Source organism: Carassius carassius, chromosome 11 (assembly GCF_963082965.1).
Source record: "Carassius carassius chromosome 11, fCarCar2.1, whole genome shotgun sequence".
Lineage (NCBI taxonomy): Eukaryota > Metazoa > Chordata > Actinopteri > Cypriniformes > Cyprinidae > Carassius > Carassius carassius.
In genome coordinates, this window is record NC_081765.1 from 8,291,394 (window position 1) to 8,299,606 (window position 8,213).

Here is an 8,213-nt window from a genome sequence, read left to right on the forward strand (position 1 = left end):
GACACGAGCAGGGCGTGTGCAGGTATTTATACTGAGCCCCCTCAGACCCCCTCATCCATGATAATGAGCTCTCGCTGTTAACAAACCATGACGGCCCGCTTAGGCAAAGCTCTGGTAATTAGGGCAAAGAGGTGCAATCTGATACTGTCCACTTCCACTGTGTGTGGCTTCCAACAAACACCAGCGACAGCTCTGACAAACCACGGCTTATCTGATTTAAGATTAATTAGATGTTTAAGAATGTGTTTACATCTACATTTGAGATGCATAGAGGGAATGAGTTCAGTTGCATAAGTATGGAGTTATCACTGAATGTATGACACAACAAAATCACACAAGTATTAAATCATAGTATAGTAATAAAGAATTCTGAGGAGCACATTAATATTTATGAATTATATTATATTTATAAATTTTTTCAACATCAAGATTTTAAATTAAAACCAGAAAGGTTTGGTATTTCTTTACAAGATTTTTTTATACTCTATTGAATTTTTCTTGTGTTTCAAAATTGTTTAAAAGTTTAGATTTTACTGAAGGCCGATAATGTGCTAAAGGGGCATGTTGTAAAAAAGGTCAGTGTGTGATTAATTAATATTTTAATCTCATTTTCTAGCCACCATTGGTGGAATTGCATTATTATTATTATTATTATTATTATTATGCTTTTTTTGTTAAGCCTCCAATTGTTCTTGTTCAAATATGAAACTACAAATACATTTTTAAGAGAAAAAATATTTAATGTGTTTTCTCAGTTAATGTCATAAAAAGTATATACAGAATATAATAGAGCTGAAGCATTTTTAAATAAAATTTAATTTAAATAAAAGCATGTTAAACTGCTGATGAATTCCAGAAGATCAAACTGCTTTAAAATACACATTAACTATTCAATTTTTTTATTTATTTTAATTTTGTATTTTTACTATGATAAACATGAGTGAGCTATTTATGGGGCATGTTGTCCCAAAAGATCAATGCAGAATCAATTAATATTTTAACTAATTTATTTTCTAGGGAGCAAGGGTGGAATAATACTAGTAATAATAATTTTTGTTACGACTTTAACATACATTCCTATTTCTCACCATTTTAATGACTAAAACGCATCCACTAATTATTTTAAAAGAAAGAAGAACTATAACAAATGTTTTTAAAAGCACAAATACTCCATGCAGTTTCTCAATTAACACGAGGTCATAAAAGTATGTCAAGAATAATTACAGAGGAGCTGAAACCTTTTAGATGAATTGCAGAATTAGATTTTAGATGAATTGCAGAATGTCACAGGCATTCAAACAATGTTTCATTTAGTTTGGTGAAACATGCTTTGGCTTGATTCCACACGAGTGTGAATGTTTACATGACTGGTGTGTTGCTGGCCATCTGGTCACTGGATAATTAGTTTGTGTTTTGTGTGTTCTGGCACATTCACTTGTTTGTTAAAATAATCTCCAAAAGCCCTAGTCTTGAGACAGAGATGTTGTGACTTGCTTTATTTGTGATCATCTAAATCACTCTGCTTAGCTGAGCAGGTGCCCATCTGCAGGCTCAGGTACAGCACAATAGTTCACTTCAGCACAACATCCTGAGGCTTTCTGGTGCCTGAATGACTAATTAATTTCCTGAAGACTATCTTCCTTTTGCATACTGAGGAGGATGTAGAGAATATTTCTCATCAGAGTTGTTAACTGTTGTACGGCAGCTTGTGATTTTTTTTCTTTACTTTCTTTGCGCATCTAACACACAATGGCTGATTATTAAATACTGCAGAATTGTAAATTAAGTTCTTAATCATGGATTTGAATAATGAAAATGCACCATTATATACCCATGTCAAGATTTACATAATTTAATCATTTGCGTGTTTAAACTTGAAGAAAACTTGAATTCAAAGCAGTGGGGAAATGTTTTGCCTCACACATCCCTGACACAAACTCCAGATCCAGTGCAGATTCCTACTGAAATGACTGTGTTACATCTGTAGTTTTTTCAGTATGCAAAGGTAAATGTGACTGTACCTTTAGCCAAGCACTGTAAATGTATACAATGGCAGCAACCGAAACATAATAAACAAATAAGGACAGTTATTAAAGGGGCTATATGTGAAAGTGATGTGACATATAGCCAAGTATGGTGACCCATACTCAAAATACACACACACACACACACACACACAGGCCTGAGATTCAAACCCACAACCCTAGGGTTTGGAGTCAAACTCTCTAACCATTAGGCCACAACTTCCCCTGTAAGAATTACCAATCACTTTGTATTGCCAATGTGTGAAGAACTTGTTACAAAACTTAAAAAACAAGGTCCAAGGGAGAGCATTTATGAATGGCAGTGACATGTGACAGTAACAACATGGTAGATGTACTGTAGTACATCTGAATCTCATTCATACTACACAGAACATACTTTGATAATGGCCGATAAGTAAATACAAATTCAAATGTAGTAGCCTACCTATTACTACTAGTCTACGCAAGGGATTAATTAATTTCGTGTTGACCGTGCATGTACTGGTTCTTGTCAGGAAACAGAAATGATTAGTTCATCTCTCAAGTCTTCGGTTCTGAGTCGTTCGTTCTTTTGTCACGTCACATGACAGCAACTATGAATTCAGAAATTAGTTAATAATTCCAGTCTTCCTTATAAACACACACATATGAATTTTTTTTAACAGTTTTAACAACAAATTGTAGATTTTTATTTCTTTCAATTTATACTTTTGTGAATTTCTGTCATGATGGTTCTTTTCCATTACATTGAATGTGAGTAATAAAGAGTAAATTAATTCTTTCAACCTTATCCGCATGATGGGGGGAAATCACTGATAAAGACAAGGTGGCTATAAATCATAACAACAGACAGTTAATATGTTATTTGTTATTAAAGGGATAGTTCACCCAAAAGTGAAAATGTTATGTGTATCTTCTTACCCCCAGGGCATACAAGATGTAGATGACTTTGTTTCTTCAGTAGAACACAAACTGAGATATTTAACTCAAACCATTGCAATCTTTTAGTCATATAATGAAAGTGGATGGATATCACGGTTTTTAGAGTCAAAAAAACAAACACACAAAAAAAAAAAAAACAATAAATTAAACCATGCGACTCGAGATGATACATTGATATGTAAAGACACAGTATGTTTTAGTTTTTTTTTTTTTACCTCTGATTCACATGATTACCAGCTGGCTCATCTTCTTGGTTTACAACTTTTTTAGACTAATTTACGGTGGATCACAGACTTATAATTGCATTACCGCCACCTATCTCTCAAGTGGACCATTGACACTCCTAATTGAGATTGTAACTAGAGTGCCAATGGTCCATTTGCGAGACAGGTGGCAGTAATGCACTTATAAGTCTGTGATCTGCCATTAATTAGTGATGGGAAGTTCGGATAATTTTACCAATTCTGACATTTGAGTCTCGTTCAGCAAAATGAACCAACCTTTTTTCGAGTCATTTCGTTCATTTTAGCAAAATGTACTTAAAATGTTATGTGTTACTTCCCTAACACATCTAGTACTTACACAAACATTGATTACACTACAAACAATATAAAATTAAATGCTATAATAAACAGAAAATATTAATTCATCGTTTACCTGGGTCTTCAGTCTGTGATTAGCTCACCTCATCTCTTGTCTGACAAGTCTTCGGTTCAAGTCATTCCTTAATCACGTGACAGACCCATACGCTAAACCATGCAGTCCGAGCCGGAAAGAGAATTAATTAGTTCATCTTATGAGTCTTTCGGGTCGGGTCGTTCCGTAATCACGTGACAGACCCATACGCTAAACTAATGCAGTCCGAGCCGGAAAGAGAATTTGATTAGTTCATCTTATGAGTCTTTCGGGTCGGGTCGTTCCTTAATCACGTGACAGACCCATACGCTAAACTAATGCAGTCCGAGCCGGAAAGAGAATTTGATTAGTTCATCTTATGAGTCTTTCGGGTCGGGTCGTTCCTTAATCACGTGACAGACCCATACGCTAAACCATGCAGTCCGAGCCGGAAAGAGAATTTGATTAGTTCATCTTATGAGTCTTTCGGGTCGGGTCGTTCCGTAATCACGTGACAGACCCATACGCTAAACTAATGCAGTCCGAGCCGGAAAGAGAATTTGATTAGTTCATCTTATGAGTCTTTCGGGTCGGGTCGTTCCGTAATCACGTGACAGACCCATACGCTAAACTAATGCAGTCCGAGCCGGAAAGAGAATTTGATTAGTTCATCTTATGAGTCTTTCGGGTCGGGTCGTTCCTTAATCACGTGACAGACCCATACGCTAAACCATGCAGTCCGAGCCGGAAAGAGAATTTGATTAGTTCATCTTATGAGTCTTTCGGGTCGGGTCGTTCCGTAATCACGTGACAGACCCATACGCTAAACTAATGCAGTCCGAGCCGGAAAGAGAATTTGATTAGTTCATCTTATGAGTCTTTCGGGTCGGGTCGTTCCGTAATCACGTGACAGACCCATACGTTAAACTAATGCAGTCCGAGCCGGAAAGAGAATTAATTAGTTCAAAGTACCATCCTGACAAAAATTAAAAGCAACAATTTGAAACCAGAACTGCATCACGTAACTGTAAGAGTAAATAATAATTAAAATAATAAAAAAAGTACTATGAACCCATTTGTAAGGAAGGTTGTAAATTAAATAATAACTCTAGCCAATGTTGTCACATCACAGGACAAAAGAACGAACAACCCAAAAACCCGAAAGATGAACTAATCAATTCATTTTCCGGCTCAATCTTCAAATTATCAAATAATCAAATTTTTCCTCACTCCCCGAGATGACTCGTTCTTCCCGAGACACATTAAAGATTCGTTCAAAATGAATGAATCATTCAAGAACGACACATCACTACCGTAAAGCAACAGGAAGAAGACGCCTCATGTGCAGGCTGTATCGAGGACGTTCAGGCATTTTAGTGCATCAGTGGAAAAAAAAACTATATAAATACTGCTCAGTATCTTGCACAGACTGATCGTTTCGTGTCTTTACACATCAATGTATCGTCAAGAGTCACAGGGTTTAATTTGGTTTTGTTTGTGTATGTTCTTTTGACTCTCAAAACTGTGATTCCCATCAACTTACATTATAAGACTGATAGACTGCAATGGTTTGAGCTAAAAATCTCAGTTTGTGTCTGAAGAAACAAAGTCACCTACATCTTGGATGCCCTCAGGGTAAGCAGATAAACATAAAACAGATAAACATCTCTTTAACCCTCTACTGCATAGCGTTGCTCTCAGGCAACGGAAAGTGTTTTTAAGTTTAATTTCCAGTACATGTTTCTTTAAATAATTGCAACCAATCAAAATGGTCAAATGATTGCTATAGAATGGTCCAATAAGGTGTGGGAGTCACTATCAAGCATCATTTGAAGGCGGGACTTCCTTTTCTGACATGTGGTCACAGGAGCACATGGTGTGAGAAGAAGGTAAGATTATTTGCTTCAGTAATCTTATTTACAATGACATGAACTGTAAATAAAAAATATATGTATGCGCATGAAGGTGTAGAGAAGCCGTTTGTCAAGTTTTATTAACTTTTTTTTTTTAATTTAGCATGTTAAGAAATTCAGTTTTTCTTCTTGTTGACTCAGGGCAACGTTATGCGATAAGGGGTACTTTTTATGGAGGTCTTTGCTGACAATGTGTTTGAATGTTATCACACATCATTACATGTTATTTGTGCACAATATGGTAAAATAATAATAATAATTAAATTGTACTTTTACAGGCTAGTGTTCAGTGCAATAGCAATGCTAATGGTAGATATGTGTCTTTCTTGAAGGCCAAAATCAGTGTTTTTGCTTTTTCTGCACTGATGTTTACAGGAAAATGGAAGATGAGACAGGGATTCACTGCTCCAATCCCAGTCCCAGATGTGCGGATGGATGCTACAGGCCACTAGATCATCATGGATGAGAAGAAGGGGAGGTGCAGAGTTCCAGGCTGCAAAGGCACTCCAAAAGCTAAATGCAGGAAGTGTAACACCCACCTCTGCTTTACAAGCACTTCCAACTGCTTCTTGAAGTTTCACACAGAGTCAGAAAGTGAACTGTTCAAACAGGTTCTACAGTGTTTGAAAAAAGAAAACTACCTCTGTTTGATGGATTGACAAATAAGTTTTAGTCAGATTAAATACTTTTTACTTGCTAAGACATATTTGAAGTGTTTTTAAAAGGAAAATTACCACTGTTTGATGTGTGTAAATGGACCAAATGTTACAATTAAATATTTGAAACCCATTATTAATTGAAAAGAGTGCCAGTTCCCTCTTGATTTTCCTAATAAACGTTGAGACAATATTACATTTTTCTCTGTGATTTCCTACCTATACTGCATAGCGTTGCCCTGAGGCAACAAAATAAAATCTGCTAAGGGGGTGGGTTTTAAAAAAAAAATTTTTTTTTTTGTTAATCTGTTATCTTAAATCTTCAAGAAAATAAGATTTAAAAAAAATTATGCAAAAACATAATTCATGCATTAGAGGGTTAAGTCGGGAAGCGGGAACATGCAAAAGAATGAATGACTCAAAGCGGAAGACTCGAAAGATAGCATTATAGTATATTTTTCTTATTCTAAATGTGATCAGAGTTGCTTAAATAGATGTGTTGGGGAATTTGGCTATTAACGTGTAACATTTTAACTATATTCTGCTGAAATGAACGAAATGACTTGAAAAAATATTTGTTCATTTTGATGAATGAGATTCAGAGATCCGAGTCAGTAAATCCATCCAAACTTCCCATCAAGTGTGCACGAGTGCAAGCACGAGCAAATAAGTTGCTGGTTGCAGTTCACTTAACAGCAACCGGTGCCGCTAAAAACAAGGGTTTCTGAATTTTATTTTCATGTCTATGTAACTTGCAATTGCAACCAGTTCCAACCCAGGCAGAATTTAGAGTCAAAACTATACTTTTTATCCAATTAAACAATAAACCTTGCTAAAGTTCAAAGTATTTTTGTTTTTTCTAATAATTTTTCCCATTTTAAATCTAAAGTTTTAGTAATTTTGTTATGTGGTTTGACATTTTTATTAGTTTAGATTTTTTTTTGAATATGCTTATATACTTATATAGTTGATGTATTTTTTTTTTCTTTTCTTACTTTTATTTCAATAGCCTATTAAGTTTAGTTGAGTAGTTTTAGTACATCAAATTTAACTAAAGGACAATGATAAATGTTGCCTTTGCAACTTGAAATGTTTTTCATTATATTCATTTTATATTTAGTTACTTATAATTAAATCTGCATTTTAAATGCTCTAATTACATGTCATTTGTTGTTTAAAACTCATATGACTGGCTGAAAAACAGCTGTGGTCCCTTGAGTAAAAATTATAAGTTTATAATATCATGTGTTCTGTGCCAGCCGAGTCATTGAGAGGAACACTAACACATGCCTTAGTTATTGTAGAAGGCCTCCTTAGTGAAAACAAGCACAGTATTTTTCTAAGTGCCACAAAGTTCACATTTAGAGATCAATCTATGAATAGCTTAAACTCTGCACTTATGCAGAAAAAAAAATGTTTTAACAATGAATTAATGACATATTTAACTGTTAACTATTTGATGAAAGAATAAATGGCTGAAATTATAAATGGATGAAGTATTAAATAATTGCATTACTAAGAAATGGGATTTAAAAAATAAGTATTATTAACAGTAAAACAGTCTGATAAAGCCATAGACAGCAGGAAAAACAATGCTTGATGCATGGGAGTTTGTTGTCTTATGGTCATTCATTCATTTAAATACAGTAGATAAATACATTAGACAGTGAAGACCTATTTTCAGCACTAATGACATAAGCAAATAAATCCCTACGAATATAGGGTTTTCGTTATAATACTGTATGAACAATTTTGGTTAAATCTGGTTCACAAAGCAAACGGCTAATCTAAATGCTTGTACTGTATTTTCCATTTCAAATGAGCATAAATAAATAAGCATTATCAAAAGAGCAAGTGTCAAATGTTCAAATGCAGACCATTACTGCTTGAAATTTTTTTTATGCATTAGGAAACATTTATAAATTCAGATCAGCCAGCACAGATCTTACGGTTAATAGGAAAATAAGGGAAGAGATGGGCCGTTGTTAATTACATTGCTGAACAGTCATTACCCCTGGTTTTTACTCTAAGAGTGTGTGATGAGAAATCAGAATTTATAATTC